General features: G+C 37.8%; 14 non-coding genes across 14 annotated transcripts; 6 read left to right on the top strand and 8 right to left on the bottom strand.

The window, feature by feature from the left end:
• Window positions 1–456: 456 nt before the first annotated feature.
• Window positions 457–530, top strand: TRNAT-AGU (transfer RNA threonine (anticodon AGU)). The gene has a single exon. It is a non-coding gene; the product is annotated as a tRNA-Thr (tRNA).
• Window positions 531–1,721: 1,191 nt separating this feature from the next.
• On the bottom strand, window positions 1,722–1,803 carry TRNAS-GCU (transfer RNA serine (anticodon GCU)). The gene has a single exon. It is a non-coding gene; the product is annotated as a tRNA-Ser (tRNA).
• A 1,821-nt stretch (window positions 1,804–3,624) lies between these two features.
• On the bottom strand, window positions 3,625–3,706 carry TRNAS-GCU (transfer RNA serine (anticodon GCU)). Its single transcript has one exon. It is a non-coding gene; the product is annotated as a tRNA-Ser (tRNA).
• A 1,821-nt stretch (window positions 3,707–5,527) lies between these two features.
• Window positions 5,528–5,609, bottom strand: TRNAS-GCU (transfer RNA serine (anticodon GCU)). The gene has a single exon. It is a non-coding gene; the product is annotated as a tRNA-Ser (tRNA).
• Window positions 5,610–6,165: 556 nt separating this feature from the next.
• TRNAT-AGU (transfer RNA threonine (anticodon AGU)) lies at window positions 6,166–6,239 on the top strand. Its single transcript has one exon. It is a non-coding gene; the product is annotated as a tRNA-Thr (tRNA).
• A 1,194-nt stretch (window positions 6,240–7,433) lies between these two features.
• TRNAS-GCU (transfer RNA serine (anticodon GCU)) lies at window positions 7,434–7,515 on the bottom strand. Its single transcript has one exon. It is a non-coding gene; the product is annotated as a tRNA-Ser (tRNA).
• Window positions 7,516–8,071: 556 nt separating this feature from the next.
• TRNAT-AGU (transfer RNA threonine (anticodon AGU)) lies at window positions 8,072–8,145 on the top strand. The gene has a single exon. It is a non-coding gene; the product is annotated as a tRNA-Thr (tRNA).
• A 1,194-nt stretch (window positions 8,146–9,339) lies between these two features.
• TRNAS-GCU (transfer RNA serine (anticodon GCU)) lies at window positions 9,340–9,421 on the bottom strand. Its single transcript has one exon. It is a non-coding gene; the product is annotated as a tRNA-Ser (tRNA).
• Window positions 9,422–9,977: 556 nt separating this feature from the next.
• Window positions 9,978–10,051, top strand: TRNAT-AGU (transfer RNA threonine (anticodon AGU)). The gene has a single exon. It is a non-coding gene; the product is annotated as a tRNA-Thr (tRNA).
• A 1,191-nt stretch (window positions 10,052–11,242) lies between these two features.
• On the bottom strand, window positions 11,243–11,324 carry TRNAS-GCU (transfer RNA serine (anticodon GCU)). Its single transcript has one exon. It is a non-coding gene; the product is annotated as a tRNA-Ser (tRNA).
• A 556-nt stretch (window positions 11,325–11,880) lies between these two features.
• TRNAT-AGU (transfer RNA threonine (anticodon AGU)) lies at window positions 11,881–11,954 on the top strand. The gene has a single exon. It is a non-coding gene; the product is annotated as a tRNA-Thr (tRNA).
• Window positions 11,955–13,145: 1,191 nt separating this feature from the next.
• Window positions 13,146–13,227, bottom strand: TRNAS-GCU (transfer RNA serine (anticodon GCU)). The gene has a single exon. It is a non-coding gene; the product is annotated as a tRNA-Ser (tRNA).
• A 1,821-nt stretch (window positions 13,228–15,048) lies between these two features.
• TRNAS-GCU (transfer RNA serine (anticodon GCU)) lies at window positions 15,049–15,130 on the bottom strand. Its single transcript has one exon. It is a non-coding gene; the product is annotated as a tRNA-Ser (tRNA).
• A 556-nt stretch (window positions 15,131–15,686) lies between these two features.
• On the top strand, window positions 15,687–15,760 carry TRNAT-AGU (transfer RNA threonine (anticodon AGU)). Its single transcript has one exon. It is a non-coding gene; the product is annotated as a tRNA-Thr (tRNA).
• The last annotated feature ends 813 nt before the right edge of the window (window positions 15,761–16,573 follow it).

Below are 16,573 nucleotides of genomic sequence, written 5' to 3'. Positions count from 1 at the left end.
CTTATCTCGTCAACTACAGTGCCTGTTGTTTGAAGTTAGCTTGGGGAAAACTCTATCAGAAATGAACCAGTGCTGAGGTTTTTAATATCAATTAGTCATAATTTTTCCTCCTTTTGGTTTTGCCATGGCATTTCTTCAATCTGTCTATTCTGTGTCATAACTTGGAAGCAAAACAAGTCCCAAATTTCAGCTGTGCTAAAAGATGGCTCATTCAATTGCAAAACTTCAAAGCCTTTGTCCTCGATACAGCTTCTGTAAATTTGTCAGTCTTTTAAATGAATGCTCTTCAAAATTTATTTGGCTTCTTAAGTGTTATGACTGAGATTGAAATCTTATTCCATGTTTCTGCTCTACGTGGAATGGAACTCAAGCTCAATATTGTTTTGCTGCGCTAACCAGTTGAATGTTCGATTGGTGCTTCAATCTTCCTTGGATTTCAAATGCATGCCATCTTCAGGTGCTGTGGCTTAGTTGGTTAAAGCGCCTGTCTAGTAAACAGGAGATCCTGAGTTCGAATCTCAGCAGTGCCTTGTTTTCATCTCCTCACAAAGATGCTTCCTATCTTAAAAATAGGTGTTTCACTTGTGACTGATAGTGCAATTGTGAGATTAAAAATCTCTTCTATCTAAGAGATATAAAGGAAGAAAGGCGTCAAGCATGACAATGTAAAACCAGTTGATTTAGTTTTGAAATGCCTCCTATCTATGCATCTCTAATCCGTTTATCCAATGTATCTCACCTTTATGTCCTTTGGCTTAGTTGGTCAAAGAGCCTGTTTAGTAAACAGAAAATCTTGAATTTGAATGCCAGCAGTGCTATTCTTTCTTTATGTCAGTTTGGGGCTTCTTAACTCTCTAAGCAGGCTTTCTAATGTATCACACCTGTTTGTCTTAGTTGGTCAAAGAGCCTGTTTAGTAAACAGAAAATCTTGAATTTGAATGCCAGCAGTCCTCTTCCTTCTTTATCTCAGTTTAGGGCTGTTTAACTCTCTAAGCAGGCTTTCTAATGTATCACACCTGATTGTCCTTTGTCTTAGTTGGTCAAAGAGCCTATTTAGTAAATGGAAAATCTTGAATTTGAATGCCAGCAGTCCTTTTCCTTCTTTATCTCAGTTTAGGGCTGTTTAACTCTCTAAGCAGGCTTTCTAATGTATCACACCTGTTTGTCCTTTGTCTTAGTTGGTCAAAGAGCCTATTTAGTAAATGGAAAATCTTGAATTTGAATGCCAGCAGTCCTTTTCCTTCTTTATCTCAGTTTAGGGCTGTTTAACTCTCTAAGCAGGCTTTTTAATGTTTCGCACCTGTTTGTCCTTTGGCTTAGTTGGTCAAAGAGCCTATTTAGTAAATGGAAAATCTTGATTTTGAATGTCAGCAGTGCTTTCTATTCTTCATCTCATTTTGTGGGTTTTTACCCCAAAAAGAGGACTTTTACTCTTGTTTGTCATCAAATATTAATTTCCCACAGCCCTAATATAGTGCAATTGAGAAAAAAAATTCTCTGCTGTTGAAACACTTTAAAAAGAATTAGAGGATATAATTTTCTTTACAGAATATAGGATGGCATTAAGCTTTACAAATTAAAACCAGTAGATTTACAGATCTGACTCTGCAAAGTTTGATAGCAGCACAGGAGTATTGTAAACTTTCATGCTTGAAGTGTCCACCGCTTGGGTTAAAAATGAAAACCAAACCATTCAACACGAAAGAAGAAGCAGCTTAATCCGACGAGGATGGGATTCGAACCCATGCATGCAGAGCACAATGGATTAGCAGTCCATCGCCTTAACCACTCGGCCACCTCGTCTACATAGCACCTGTGCGTTTAGGTGGGAAGATGTTGAGAGGGTTTTTACCAGTCAGTGTTTTTTCACTGAAGATTGTATGTTGGCTTTTGTCAGAGTTGCCTTATCTCGTCAACTACAGTGCCTGTTGTTTGAAGTTAGCTTGGGGAAAACTCTATCAGAAATGAACCAGTGCTGAGGTTTTTAATATCAATTAGTCATAATTTTTCCTCCTTTTGGTTTTGCCATGGCATTTCTTCAATCTGTCTATTCTGTGTCATAACTTGGAAGCAAAACAAGTCCCAAATTTCAGCTGTGCTAAAAGATGGCTCATTCAATTGCAAAACTTCAAAGCCTTTGTCCTCGATACAGCTTCTGTAAATTTGTCAGTCTTTTAAATGAATGCTCTTCAAAATTTATTTGGCTTCTTAAGTGTTATGACTGAGATTGAAATCTTATTCCATGTTTCTGCTCTACGTGGAATGGAACTCAAGCTCAATATTGTTTTGCTGCGCTAACCAGTTGAATGTTCGATTGGTGCTTCAATCTTCCTTGGATTTCAAATGCATGCCATCTTCTGGTGCTGTGGCTTAGTTGGTTAAAGTGCCTGTCTAGTAAACAGGAGATCCTGAGTTCAAATCTCAGCAGTGCCTTGTTTTCATCTCCTCACAAAGATGCTTCCTATCTTAAAAATAGGTGTTTCACTTGTGACTGATAGTGCAATTGTGAGATTAAAAATCTCTTCTATCTAAGAGATATAAAGGAAGAAAGGCGTCAAGCATGACAATGTAAAACCAGTTGATTTATTTTTGAAATGCCTCCTATCTATGCATCTCTAATCCGTTTATCTAATGTATCTCACCTTTATGTCCTTTGGCTTAGTTGGTCAAAGAGCCTGTTTAGTAAACAGAAAATCTTGAATTTGAATGCCAGCAGTGCTATTCTTTCTTTATGTCAGTTTGGGGCTTCTTAACTCTCTAAGCAGGCTTTCTAATGTATCACACCTGTTTGTCTTAGTTGGTCAAAGAGCCTGTTTAGTAAACAGAAAATCTTGAATTTGAATGCCAGCAGTCCTCTTCCTTCTTTATCTCAGTTTAGGGCTGTTTAACTCTCTAAGCAGGCTTTCTAATGTATCACACCTGATTGTCCTTTGTCTTAGTTGGTCAAAGAGCCTATTTAGTAAATGGAAAATCTTGAATTTGAATGCCAGCAGTCCTTTTCCTTCTTTATCTCAGTTTAGGGCTGTTTAACTCTCTAAGCAGGCTTTCTAATGTATCACACCTGTTTGTCCTTTGTCTTAGTTGGTCAAAGAGCCTATTTAGTAAATGGAAAATCTTGAATTTGAATGCCAGCAGTCCTTTTCCTTCTTTATCTCAGTTTAGGGCTGTTTAACTCTCTAAGCAGGCTTTTTAATGTTTCGCACCTGTTTGTCCTTTGGCTTAGTTGGTCAAAGAGCCTATTTAGTAAATGGAAAATCTTGATTTTGAATGTCAGCAGTGCTTTCTATTCTTCATCTCATTTTGTGGGTTTTTACCCCAAAAAGAGGACTTTTACTCTTGTTTGTCATCAAATATTAATTTCCCACAGCCCTAATATAGTGCAATTGAGAAAAAAAATTCTCTGCTGTTGAAACACTTTAAAAAGAATTAGAGGATATAATTTTCTTTACAGAATATAGGATGGCATTAAGCTTTACAAATTAAAACCAGTAGATTTACAGATCTGACTCTGCAAAGTTTGATAGCAGCACAGGAGTATTGTAAACTTTCATGCTTGAAGTGTCCACCGCTTGGGTTAAAAATGAAAACCAAACCATTCAACACGAAAGAAGAAGCAGCTTAATCCGACGAGGATGGGATTCGAACCCATGCATGCAGAGCACAATGGATTAGCAGTCCATCGCCTTAACCACTCGGCCACCTCGTCTACATAGCACCTGTGCGTTTAGGTGGGAAGATGTTGAGAGGGTTTTTACCAGTCAGTGTTTTTTCACTGAAGATTGTATGTTGGCTTTTGTCAGAGTTGCCTTATCTCGTCAACTACAGTGCCTGTTGTTTGAAGTTAGCTTGGGGAAAACTCTATCAGAAATGAACCAGTGCTTAGGTTTTTAATATCAATTAGTCATAATTTTTCCTCCTTTTGGTTTTGCCATGGCATTTCTTCAATCTGTCTATTCTGTGTCATAACTTGGAAGCAAAACAAGTCCCAAATTTCAGCTGTGCTAAAAGATGGCTCATTCAATTGCAAAACTTCAAAGCCTTTGTCCTCGATACAGCTTCTGTAAATTTGTCAGTCTTTTAAATGAATGCTCTTCAAAATTTATTTGGCTTCTTAAGTGTTATGACTGAGATTGAAATCTTATTCCATGTTTCTGCTCTACGTGGAATGGAACTCAAGCTCAATATTGTTTTGCTGCGCTAACCAGTTGAATGTTCGATTGGTGCTTCAATCTTCCTTGGATTTCAAATGCATGCCATCTTCTGGTGCTGTGGCTTAGTTGGTTAAAGCGCCTGTCAAGTAAACAGGAGATCCTGAGTTCGAATCTCAGCAGTGCCTTGTTTTCATCTCCTCACAAAGATGCTTCCTATCTTAAAAATAGGTGTTTCACTTGTGACTGATAGTGCAATTGTGAGATTAAAAATCTCTTCTATCTAAGAGATATAAAGGAAGAAAGGCGTCAAGCATGACAATGTAAAACCAGTTGATTTAGTTTTGAAATGCCTCCTATCTATGCATCTCTAATCCGTTTATCCAATGTATCTCACCTTTATGTCCTTTGGCTTAGTTGGTCAAAGAGCCTGATTAGTAAACAGAAAATCTTGAATTTGAATGCCAGCAGTGCTATTCTTTCTTTATGTCAGTTTGGGGCTTCTTAACTCTCTAAGCAGGCTTTCTAATGTATCACACCTGTTTGTCTTAGTTGGTCAAAGAGCCTGTTTAGTAAACAGAAAATCTTGAATTTGAATGCCAGCAGTCCTCTTCCTTCTTTATCTCAGTTTAGGGCTGTTTAACTCTCTAAGCAGGCTTTCTAATGTATCACACCTGATTGTCCTTTGTCTTAGTTGGTCAAAGAGCCTATTTAGTAAATGGAAAATCTTGAATTTGAATGCCAGCAGTCCTTTTCCTTCTTTATCTCAGTTTAGGGCTGTTTAACTCTCTAAGCAGGCTTTCTAATGTATCACACCTGTTTGTCCTTTGTCTTAGTTGGTCAAAGAGCCTATTTAGTAAATGGAAAATCTTGAATTTGAATGCCAGCAGTCCTTTTCCTTCTTTATCTCAGTTTAGGGCTGTTTAACTCTCTAAGCAGGCTTTTTAATGTTTCGCACCTGTTTGTCCTTTGGCTTAGTTGGTCAAAGAGCCTATTTAGTAAATGGAAAATCTTGATTTTGAATGTCAGCAGTGCTTTCTATTCTTCATCTCATTTTGTGGGTTTTTACCCCAAAAAGAGGACTTTTACTCTTGTTTGTCATCAAATATTAATTTCCCACAGCCCTAATATAGTGCAATTGAGAAAAAAAATTCTCTGCTGTTGAAACACTTTAAAAAGAATTAGAGGATATAATTTTCTTTACAGAATATAGGATGGCATTAAGCTTTACAAATTAAAACCAGTAGATTTACAGATCTGACTCTGCAAAGTTTGATAGCAGCACAGGAGTATTGTAAACTTTCATGCTTGAAGTGTCCACCGCTTGGGTTAAAAATGAAAACCAAACCATTCAACACGAAAGAAGAAGCAGCTTAATCCGACGAGGATGGGATTCGAACCCATGCATGCAGAGCACAATGGATTAGCAGTCCATCGCCTTAACCACTCGGCCACCTCGTCTACATAGCACCTGTGCGTTTAGGTGGGAAGATGTTGAGAGGGTTTTTACCAGTCAGTGTTTTTTCACTGAAGATTGTATGTTGGCTTTTGTCAGAGTTGCCTTATCTCGTCAACTACAGTGCCTGTTGTTTGAAGTTAGCTTGGGGAAAACTCTATCAGAAATGAACCAGTGCTGAGGTTTTTAATATCAATTAGTCATAATTTTTCCTCCTTTTGGTTTTGCCATGGCATTTCTTCAATCTGTCTATTCTGTGTCATAACTTGGAAGCAAAACAAGTCCCAAATTTCAGCTGTGCTAAAAGATGGCTCATTCAATTGCAAAACTTCAAAGCCTTTGTCCTCGATACAGCTTCTGTAAATTTGTCAGTCTTTTAAATGAATGCTCTTCAAAATTTATTTGGCTTCTTAAGTGTTATGACTGAGATTGAAATCTTATTCCATGTTTCTGCTCTACGTGGAATGGAACTCAAGCTCAATATTGTTTTGCTGCGCTAACCAGTTGAATGTTCGATTGGTGCTTCAATCTTCCTTGGATTTCAAATGCATGCCATCTTCTGGTGCTGTGGCTTAGTTGGTTAAAGCGCCTGTCTAGTAAACAGGAGATCCTGAGTTCGAATCTCAGCAGTGCCTTGTTTTCATCTCCTCACAAAGAAGCTTCCTATCTTAAAAATAGGTGTTTCACTTGTGACTGATAGTGCAATTGTGAGATTAAAAATCTCTTCTATCTAAGAGATATAAAGGAAGAAAGATGGCGTCAAGCATGACAATGTAAAACCAGTTGATTTAGTTTTGAAATGCCTCCTATCTATGCATCTCTAATCCGTTTATCCAATGTATCTCACCTTTATGTCCTTTGGCTTAGTTGGTCAAAGAGCCTGTTTAGTAAACAGAAAATCTTGAATTTGAATGCCAGCAGTGCTATTCTTTCTTTATGTCAGTTTGGGGCTTCTTAACTCTCTAAGCAGGCTTTCTAATGTATCACACCTGTTTGTCTTAGTTGGTCAAAGAGCCTGTTTAGTAAACAGAAAATCTTGAATTTGAATGCCAGCAGTCCTCTTCCTTCTTTATCTCAGTTTAGGGCTGTTTAACTCTCTAAGCAGGCTTTCTAATGTATCACACCTGATTGTCCTTTGTCTTAGTTGGTCAAAGAGCCTATTTAGTAAATGGAAAATCTTGAATTTGAATGCCAGCAGTCCTTTTCCTTCTTTATCTCAGTTTAGGGCTGTTTAACTCTCTAAGCAGGCTTTCTAATGTATCACACCTGTTTGTCCTTTGTCTTAGTTGGTCAAAGAGCCTATTTAGTAAATGGAAAATCTTGAATTTGAATGCCAGCAGTCCTTTTCCTTCTTTATCTCAGTTTAGGGCTGTTTAACTCTCTAAGCAGGCTTTTTAATGTTTCGCACCTGTTTGTCCTTTGGCTTAGTTGGTCAAAGAGCCTATTTAGTAAATGGAAAATCTTGATTTTGAATGTCAGCAGTGCTTTCTATTCTTCATCTCATTTTGTGGGTTTTTACCCCAAAAAGAGGACTTTTACTCTTGTTTGTCATCAAATATTAATTTCCCACAGCCCTAATATAGTGCAATTGAGAAAAAAAATTCTCTGCTGTTGAAACACTTTAAAAAGAATTAGAGGATATAATTTTCTTTACAGAATATAGGATGGCATTAAGCTTTACAAATTAAAACCAGTAGATTTACAGATCTGACTCTGCAAAGTTTGATAGCAGCACAGGAGTATTGTAAACTTTCATGCTTGAAGTGTCCACCGCTTGGGTTAAAAATGAAAACCAAACCATTCAACACGAAAGAAGAAGCAGCTTAATCCGACGAGGATGGGATTCGAACCCATGCATGCAGAGCACAATGGATTAGCAGTCCATCGCCTTAACCACTCGGCCACCTCGTCTACATAGCACCTGTGCGTTTAGGTGGGAAGATGTTGAGAGGGTTTTTACCAGTCAGTGTTTTTTCACTGAAGATTGTATGTTGGCTTTTGTCAGAGTTGCCTTATCTCGTCAACTACAGTGCCTGTTGTTTGAAGTTAGCTTGGGGAAAACTCTATCAGAAATGAACCAGTGCTGAGGTTTTTAATATCAATTAGTCATAATTTTTCCTCCTTTTGGTTTTGCCATGGCATTTCTTCAATCTGTCTATTCTGTGTCATAACTTGGAAGCAAAACAAGTCCCAAATTTCAGCTGTGCTAAAAGATGGCTCATTCAATTGCAAAACTTCAAAGCCTTTGTCCTCGATACAGCTTCTGTAAATTTGTCAGTCTTTTAAATGAATGCTCTTCAAAATTTATTTGGCTTCTTAAGTGTTATGACTGAGATTGAAATCTTATTCCATGTTTCTGCTCTACGTGGAATGGAACTCAAGCTCAATATTGTTTTGCTGCGCTAACCAGTTGAATGTTCGATTGGTGCTTCAATCTTCCTTGGATTTCAAATGCATGCCATCTTCTGGTGCTGTGGCTTAGTTGGTTAAAGCGCCTGTCTAGTAAACAGGAGATCCTGAGTTCGAATCTCAGCAGTGCCTTGTTTTCATCTCCTCACAAAGAAGCTTCCTATCTTAAAAATAGGTGTTTCACTTGTGACTGATAGTGCAATTGTGAGATTAAAAATCTCTTCTATCTAAGAGATATAAAGGAAGAAAGATGGCGTCAAGCATGACAATGTAAAACCAGCTGTTTTAGTTTTGAAATGCCTCCTTTCTATGCATCTCTAATCCGTTTATCCAATGTATCTCACCTTTATGTCCTTTGGCTTAGTTGGTCAAAGAGCCTGTTTAGTAAACAGAAAATCTTGAATTTGAATGCCAGCAGTGCTATTCTTTCTTTATGTCAGTTTGGGGCTTCTTAACTCTCTAAGCAGGCTTTCTAATGTATCACACCTGTTTGTCTTAGTTGGTCAAAGAGCCTGTTTAGTAAACAGAAAATCTTGAATTTGAATGCCAGCAGTCCTCTTCCTTCTTTATCTCAGTTTAGGGCTGTTTAACTCTCTAAGCAGGCTTTCTAATGTATCACACCTGATTGTCCTTTGTCTTAGTTGGTCAAAGAGCCTATTTAGTAAATGGAAAATCTTGAATTTGAATGCCAGCAGTCCTTTTCCTTCTTTATCTCAGTTTAGGGCTGTTTAACTCTCTAAGCAGGCTTTCTAATGTATCACACCTGTTTGTCCTTTGTCTTAGTTGGTCAAAGAGCCTATTTAGTAAATGGAAAATCTTGAATTTGAATGCCAGCAGTCCTTTTCCTTCTTTATCTCAGTTTAGGGCTGTTTAACTCTCTAAGCAGGCTTTTTAATGTTTCGCACCTGTTTGTCCTTTGGCTTAGTTGGTCAAAGAGCCTATTTAGTAAATGGAAAATCTTGATTTTGAATGTCAGCAGTGCTTTCTATTCTTCATCTCATTTTGTGGGTTTTTACCCCAAAAAGAGGACTTTTACTCTTGTTTGTCATCAAATATTAATTTCCCACAGCCCTAATATAGTGCAATTGAGAAAAAAAATTCTCTGCTGTTGAAACACTTTAAAAAGAATTAGAGGATATAATTTTCTTTACAGAATATAGGATGGCATTAAGCTTTACAAATTAAAACCAGTAGATTTACAGATCTGACTCTGCAAAGTTTGATAGCAGCACAGGAGTATTGTAAACTTTCATGCTTGAAGTGTCCACCGCTTGGGTTAAAAATGAAAACCAAACCATTCAACACGAAAGAAGAAGCAGCTTAATCCGACGAGGATGGGATTCGAACCCATGCATGCAGAGCACAATGGATTAGCAGTCCATCGCCTTAACCACTCGGCCACCTCGTCTACATAGCACCTGTGCGTTTAGGTGGGAAGATGTTGAGAGGGTTTTTACCAGTCAGTGTTTTTTCACTGAAGATTGTATGTTGGCTTTTGTCAGAGTTGCCTTATCTCGTCAACTACAGTGCCTGTTGTTTGAAGTTAGCTTGGGGAAAACTCTATCAGAAATGAACCAGTGCTGAGGTTTTTAATATCAATTAGTCATAATTTTTCCTCCTTTTGGTTTTGCCATGGCATTTCTTCAATCTGTCTATTCTGTGTCATAACTTGGAAGCAAAACAAGTCCCAAATTTCAGCTGTGCTAAAAGATGGCTCATTCAATTGCAAAACTTCAAAGCCTTTGTCCTCGATACAGCTTCTGTAAATTTGTCAGTCTTTTAAATGAATGCTCTTCAAAATTTATTTGGCTTCTTAAGTGTTATGACTGAGATTGAAATCTTATTCCATGTTTCTGCTCTACGTGGAATGGAACTCAAGCTCAATATTGTTTTGCTGCGCTAACCAGTTGAATGTTCGATTGGTGCTTCAATCTTCCTTGGATTTCAAATGCATGCCATCTTCTGGTGCTGTGGCTTAGTTGGTTAAAGCGCCTGTCTAGTAAACAGGAGATCCTGAGTTCGAATCTCAGCAGTGCCTTGTTTTCATCTCCGCACAAAGATGCTTCCTATCTTAAAAATAGGTGTTTCACTTGTGACTGATAGTGCAATTGTGAGATTAAAAATCTCTTCTATCTAAGAGATATAAAGGAAGAAAGGCGTCAAGCATGACAATGTAAAACCAGTTGATTTAGTTTTGAAATGCCTCCTATCTATGCATCTCTAATCCGTTTATCCAATGTATCTCACCTTTATGTCCTTTGGCTTAGTTGGTCAAAGAGCCTGTTTAGTAAACAGAAAATCTTGAATTTGAATGCCAGCAGTGCTATTCTTTCTTTATGTCAGTTTGGGGCTTCTTAACTCTCTAAGCAGGCTTTCTAATGTATCACACCTGTTTGTCTTAGTTGGTCAAAGAGCCTGTTTAGTAAACAGAAAATCTTGAATTTGAATGCCAGCAGTCCTCTTCCTTCTTTATCTCAGTTTAGGGCTGTTTAACTCTCTAAGCAGGCTTTCTAATGTATCACACCTGATTGTCCTTTGTCTTAGTTGGTCAAAGAGCCTATTTAGTAAATGGAAAATCTTGAATTTGAATGCCAGCAGTCCTTTTCCTTCTTTATCTCAGTTTAGGGCTGTTTAACTCTCTAAGCAGGCTTTCTAATGTATCACACCTGTTTGTCCTTTGTCTTAGTTGGTCAAAGAGCCTATTTAGTAAATGGAAAATCTTGAATTTGAATGCCAGCAGTCCTTTTCCTTCTTTATCTCAGTTTAGGGCTGTTTAACTCTCTAAGCAGGCTTTTTAATGTTTCGCACCTGTTTGTCCTTTGGCTTAGTTGGTCAAAGAGCCTATTTAGTAAATGGAAAATCTTGATTTTGAATGTCAGCAGTGCTTTCTATTCTTCATCTCATTTTGTGGGTTTTTACCCCAAAAAGAGGACTTTTACTCTTGTTTGTCATCAAATATTAATTTCCCACAGCCCTAATATAGTGCAATTGAGAAAAAAAATTCTCTGCTGTTGAAACACTTTAAAAAGAATTAGAGGATATAATTTTCTTTACAGAATATAGGATGGCATTAAGCTTTACAAATTAAAACCAGTAGATTTACAGATCTGACTCTGCAAAGTTTGATAGCAGCACAGGAGTATTGTAAACTTTCATGCTTGAAGTGTCCACCGCTTGGGTTAAAAATGAAAACCAAACCATTCAACACGAAAGAAGAAGCAGCTTAATCCGACGAGGATGGGAATCGAACCCATGCATGCAGAGCACAATGGATTAGCAGTCCATCGCCTTAACCACTCGGCCACCTCGTCTACATAGCACCTGTGCGTTTAGGTGGGAAGATGTTGAGAGGGTTTTTACCAGTCAGTGTTTTTTCACTGAAGATTGTATGTTGGCTTTTGTCAGAGTTGCCTTATCTCGTCAACTACAGTGCCTGTTGTTTGAAGTTAGCTTGGGGAAAACTCTATCAGAAATGAACCAGTGCTGAGGTTTTTAATATCAATTAGTCATAATTTTTCCTCCTTTTGGTTTTGCCATGGCATTTCTTCAATCTGTCTATTCTGTGTCATAACTTGGAAGCAAAACAAGTCCCAAATTTCAGCTGTGCTAAAAGATGGCTCATTCAATTGCAAAACTTCAAAGCCTTTGTCCTCGATACAGCTTCTGTAAATTTGTCAGTCTTTTAAATGAATGCTCTTCAAAATTTATTTGGCTTCTTAAGTGTTATGACTGAGATTGAAATCTTATTCCATGTTTCTGCTCTACGTGGAATGGAACTCAAGCTCAATATTGTTTTGCTGCGCTAACCAGTTGAATGTTCGATTGGTGCTTCAATCTTCCTTGGATTTCAAATGCATGCCATCTTCTGGTGCTGTGGCTTAGTTGGTTAAAGCGCCTGTCTAGTAAACAGGAGATCCTGAGTTCGAATCTCAGCAGTGCCTTGTTTTCATCTCCGCACAAAGATGCTTCCTATCTTAAAAATAGGTGTTTCACTTGTGACTGATAGTGCAATTGTGAGATTAAAAATCTCTTCTATCTAAGAGATATAAAGGAAGAAAGGCGTCAAGCATGACAATGTAAAACCAGTTGATTTAGTTTTGAAATGCCTCCTATCTATGCATCTCTAATCCGTTTATCCAATGTATCTCACCTTTATGTCCTTTGGCTTAGTTGGTCAAAGAGCCTGTTTAGTAAACAGAAAATCTTGAATTTGAATGCCAGCAGTGCTATTCTTTCTTTATGTCAGTTTGGGGCTTCTTAACTCTCTAAGCAGGCTTTCTAATGTATCACACCTGTTTGTCTTAGTTGGTCAAAGAGCCTGTTTAGTAAACAGAAAATCTTGAATTTGAATGCCAGCAGTCCTCTTCCTTCTTTATCTCAGTTTAGGGCTGTTTAACTCTCTAAGCAGGCTTTTTAATGTATCACACCTGATTGTCCTTTGTCTTAGTTGGTCAAAGAGCCTATTTAGTAAATGGAAAATCTTGAATTTGAATGCCAGCAGTCCTTTTCCTTCTTTATCTCAGTTTAGGGCTGTTTAACTCTCTAAGCAGGCTTTCTAATGTATCACACCTGTTTGTCCTTTGTCTTAGTTGGTCAAAGAGCCTATTTAGTAAATGGAAAATCTTGAATTTGAATGCCAGCAGTCCTTTTCCTTCTTTATCTCAGTTTAGGGCTGTTTAACTCTCTAAGCAGGCTTTTTAATGTTTCGCACCTGTTTGTCCTTTGGCTTAGTTGGTCAAAGAGCCTATTTAGTAAATGGAAAATCTTGATTTTGAATGTCAGCAGTGCTTTCTATTCTTCATCTCATTTTGTGGGTTTTTACCCCAAAAAGAGGACTTTTACTCTTGTTTGTCATCAAATATTAATTTCCCACAGCCCTAATATAGTGCAATTGAGAAAAAAAATTCTCTGCTGTTGAAACACTTTAAAAAGAATTAGAGGATATAATTTTCTTTACAGAATATAGGATGGCATTAAGCTTTACAAATTAAAACCAGTAGATTTACAGATCTGACTCTGCAAAGTTTGATAGCAGCACAGGAGTATTGTAAACTTTCATGCTTGAAGTGTCCACCGCTTGGGTTAAAAATGAAAACCAAACCATTCAACACGAAAGAAGAAGCAGCTTAATCCGACGAGGATGGGATTCGAACCCATGCATGCAGAGCACAATGGATTAGCAGTCCATCGCCTTAACCACTCGGCCACCTCGTCTACATAGCACCTGTGCGTTTAGGTGGGAAGATGTTGAGAGGGTTTTTACCAGTCAGTGTTTTTTCACTGAAGATTGTATGTTGGCTTTTGTCAGAGTTGCCTTATCTCGTCAACTACAGTGCCTGTTGTTTGAAGTTAGCTTGGGGAAAACTCTATCAGAAATGAACCAGTGCTGAGGTTTTTAATATCAATTAGTCATAATTTTTCCTCCTTTTGGTTTTGCCATGGCATTTCTTCAATCTGTCTATTCTGTGTCATAACTTGGAAGCAAAACAAGTCCCAAATTTCAGCTGTGCTAAAAGATGGCTCATTCAATTGCAAAACTTCAAAGCCTTTGTCCTCGATACAGCTTCTGTAAATTTGTCAGTCTTTTAAATGAATGCTCTTCAAAATTTATTTGGCTTCTTAAGTGTTATGACTGAGATTGAAATCTTATTCCATGTTTCTGCTCTACGTGGAATGGAACTCAAGCTCAATATTGTTTTGCTGCGCTAACCAGTTGAATGTTCGATTGGTGCTTCAATCTTCCTTGGATTTCAAATGCATGCCATCTTCTGGTGCTGTGGCTTAGTTGGTTAAAGCGCCTGTCTAGTAAACAGGAGATCCTGAGTTCGAATCTCAGCAGTGCTTTGTTTTCATCTCCTCACAAAGAAGCTTCCTATCTTAAAAATAGGTGTTTCACTTGTGACTGATAGTGCAATTGTGAGATTAAAAATCTCTTCTATCTAAGAGATATAAAGGAAGAAAGGCGTCAAGCATGACAATGTAAAACCGGTTGATTTAGTTTTGAAATGCCTCCTATCTATGCATCTCTAATCCGTTTATCCAATGTATCTCACCTTTATGTCCTTTGGCTTAGTTGGTCAAAGAGCCTGTTTAGTAAACAGAAAATCTTGAATTTGAATGCCAGCAGTGCTATTCTTTCTTTATGTCAGTTTGGGGCTTCTTAACTCTCTAAGCAGGCTTTCTAATGTATCACACCTGTTTGTCTTAGTTGGTCAAAGAGCCTGTTTAGTAAACAGAAAATCTTGAATTTGAATGCCAGCAGTCCTCTTCCTTCTTTATCTCAGTTTAGGGCTGTTTAACTCTCTAAGCAGGCTTTCTAATGTATCACACCTGATTGTCCTTTGTCTTAGTTGGTCAAAGAGCCTATTTAGTAAATGGAAAATCTTGAATTTGAATGCCAGCAGTCCTTTTCCTTCTTTATCTCAGTTTAGGGCTGTTTAACTCTCTAAGCAGGCTTTCTAATGTATCACACCTGTTTGTCCTTTGTCTTAGTTGGTCAAAGAGCCTATTTAGTAAATGGAAAATCTTGAATTTGAATGCCAGCAGTCCTTTTCCTTCTTTATCTCAGTTTAGGGCTGTTTAACTCTCTAAGCAGGCTTTTTAATGTTTCGCACCTGTTTGTCCTTTGGCTTAGTTGGTCAAAGAGCCTATTTAGTAAATGGAAAATCTTGATTTTGAATGTCAGCAGTGCTTTCTATTCTTCATCTCATTTTGTGGGTTTTTACCCCAAAAAGAGGACTTTTACTCTTGTTTGTCATCAAATATTAATTTCCCACAGCCCTAATATAGTGCAATTGAGAAAAAAAATTCTCTGCTGTTGAAACACTTTAAAAAGAATTAGAGGATATAATTTTCTTTACAGAATATAGGATGGCATTAAGCTTTACAAATTAAAACCAGTAGATTTACAGATCTGACTCTGCAAAGTTTGATAGCAGCACAGGAGTATTGTAAACTTTCATGCTTGAAGTGTCCACCGCTTGGGTTAAAAATGAAAACCAAACCATTCAACACGAAAGTAGAAGCAGCTTAATCCGACGAGGATGGGATTCGAACCCATGCATGCAGAGCACAATGGATTAGCAGTCCATCGCCTTAACCACTCGGCCACCTCGTCTACATAGCACCTGTGCGTTTAGGTGGGAAGATGTTGAGAGGGTTTTTACCAGTCAGTGTTTTTTCACTGAAGATTGTATGTTGGCTTTTGTCAGAGTTTCCTTATCTCGTCAACTACAGTGCCTGTTGTTTGAAGTTAGCTTGGGGAAAACTCTATCAGAAATGAACCAGTGCTGAGGTTTTTAATATCAATTAGTCATAATTTTTCCTCCTTTTGGTTTTGCCATGGCATTTCTTCAATCTGTCTATTCTGTGTCATAACTTGGAAGCAAAACAAGTCCCAAATTTCAGCTGTGCTAAAAGATGGCTCATTCAATTGCAAAACTTCAAAGCCTTTGTCCTCGATACAGCTTCTGTAAATTTGTCAGTCTTTTAAATGAATGCTCTTCAAAATTTATTTGGCTTCTTAAGTGTTATGACTGAGATTGAAATCTTATTCCATGTTTCTGCTCTACGTGGAATGGAACTCAAGCTCAATATTGTTTTGCTGCGCTAACCAGTTGAATGTTCGATTGGTGCTTCAATCTTCCTTGGATTTCAAATGCATGCCATCTTCTGGTGCTGTGGCTTAGTTGGTTAAAGCGCCTGTCTAGTAAACAGGAGATCCTGAGTTCGAATCTCAGCAGTGCCTTGTTTTCATCTCCTCACAAAGATGCTTCCTATCTTAAAAATAGGTGTTTCACTTGTGACTGATAGTGCAATTGTGAGATTAAAAATCTCTTCTATCTAAGAGATATAAAGGAAGAAAGGCGTCAAGCATGACAATGTAAAACCAGTTGATTTAGTTTTGAAATGCCTCCTATCTATGCATCTCTAATCCGTTTATCCAATGTATCTCACCTTTATGTCCTTTGGCTTAGTTGGTCAAAGAGCCTGTTTAGTAAACAGAAAATCTTGAATTTGAATGCCAGCAGTGCTATTCTTTCTTTATGTCAATTTGGGGCTTCTTAACTCTCTAAGCAGGCTTTCTAATGTATCACACCTGTTTGTCTTAGTTGGTCAAAGAGCCTGTTTAGTAAACAGAAAATCTTGAATTTGAATGCCAGCAGTCCTCTTCCTTCTTTATCTCAGTTTAGGGCTGTTTAACTCTCTAAGCAGGCTTTCTAATGTATCACACCTGATTGTCCTTTGTCTTAGTTGGTCAAAGAGCCTATTTAGTAAATGGAAAATCTTGAATTTGAATGCCAGCAGTCCTTTTCCTTCTTTATCTCAGTTTAGGGCTGTTTAACTCTCTAAGCAGGCTTTCTAATGTATCACACCTGTTTGTCCTTTGTCTTAGTTGGTCAAAGAGCCTATTTAGTAAATGGAAAATCTTGAATTTGAATGCCAGCAGTCCTTTTCCTTCTTTATCTCAGTTTAGGGCTGTTTAACTCTCTAAGCAGGCTTTTTAATGTTTCGCACCTGTTTGTCCTTTGGCTTAGTTGGTCAAAGAGCCTATTTAGTA

Source organism: Dendrobates tinctorius, unplaced genomic scaffold (genome assembly GCF_039654945.1).
Source record: "Dendrobates tinctorius isolate UK_male_01 unplaced genomic scaffold, ASM3965494v1 ptg000254l, whole genome shotgun sequence".
In the NCBI taxonomy this organism is placed as follows: domain Eukaryota; kingdom Metazoa; phylum Chordata; class Amphibia; order Anura; family Dendrobatidae; genus Dendrobates; species Dendrobates tinctorius.
Note: the sequence above shows the minus strand (reverse complement) of the source record. Positions and strands in the feature narration are given on the sequence as shown.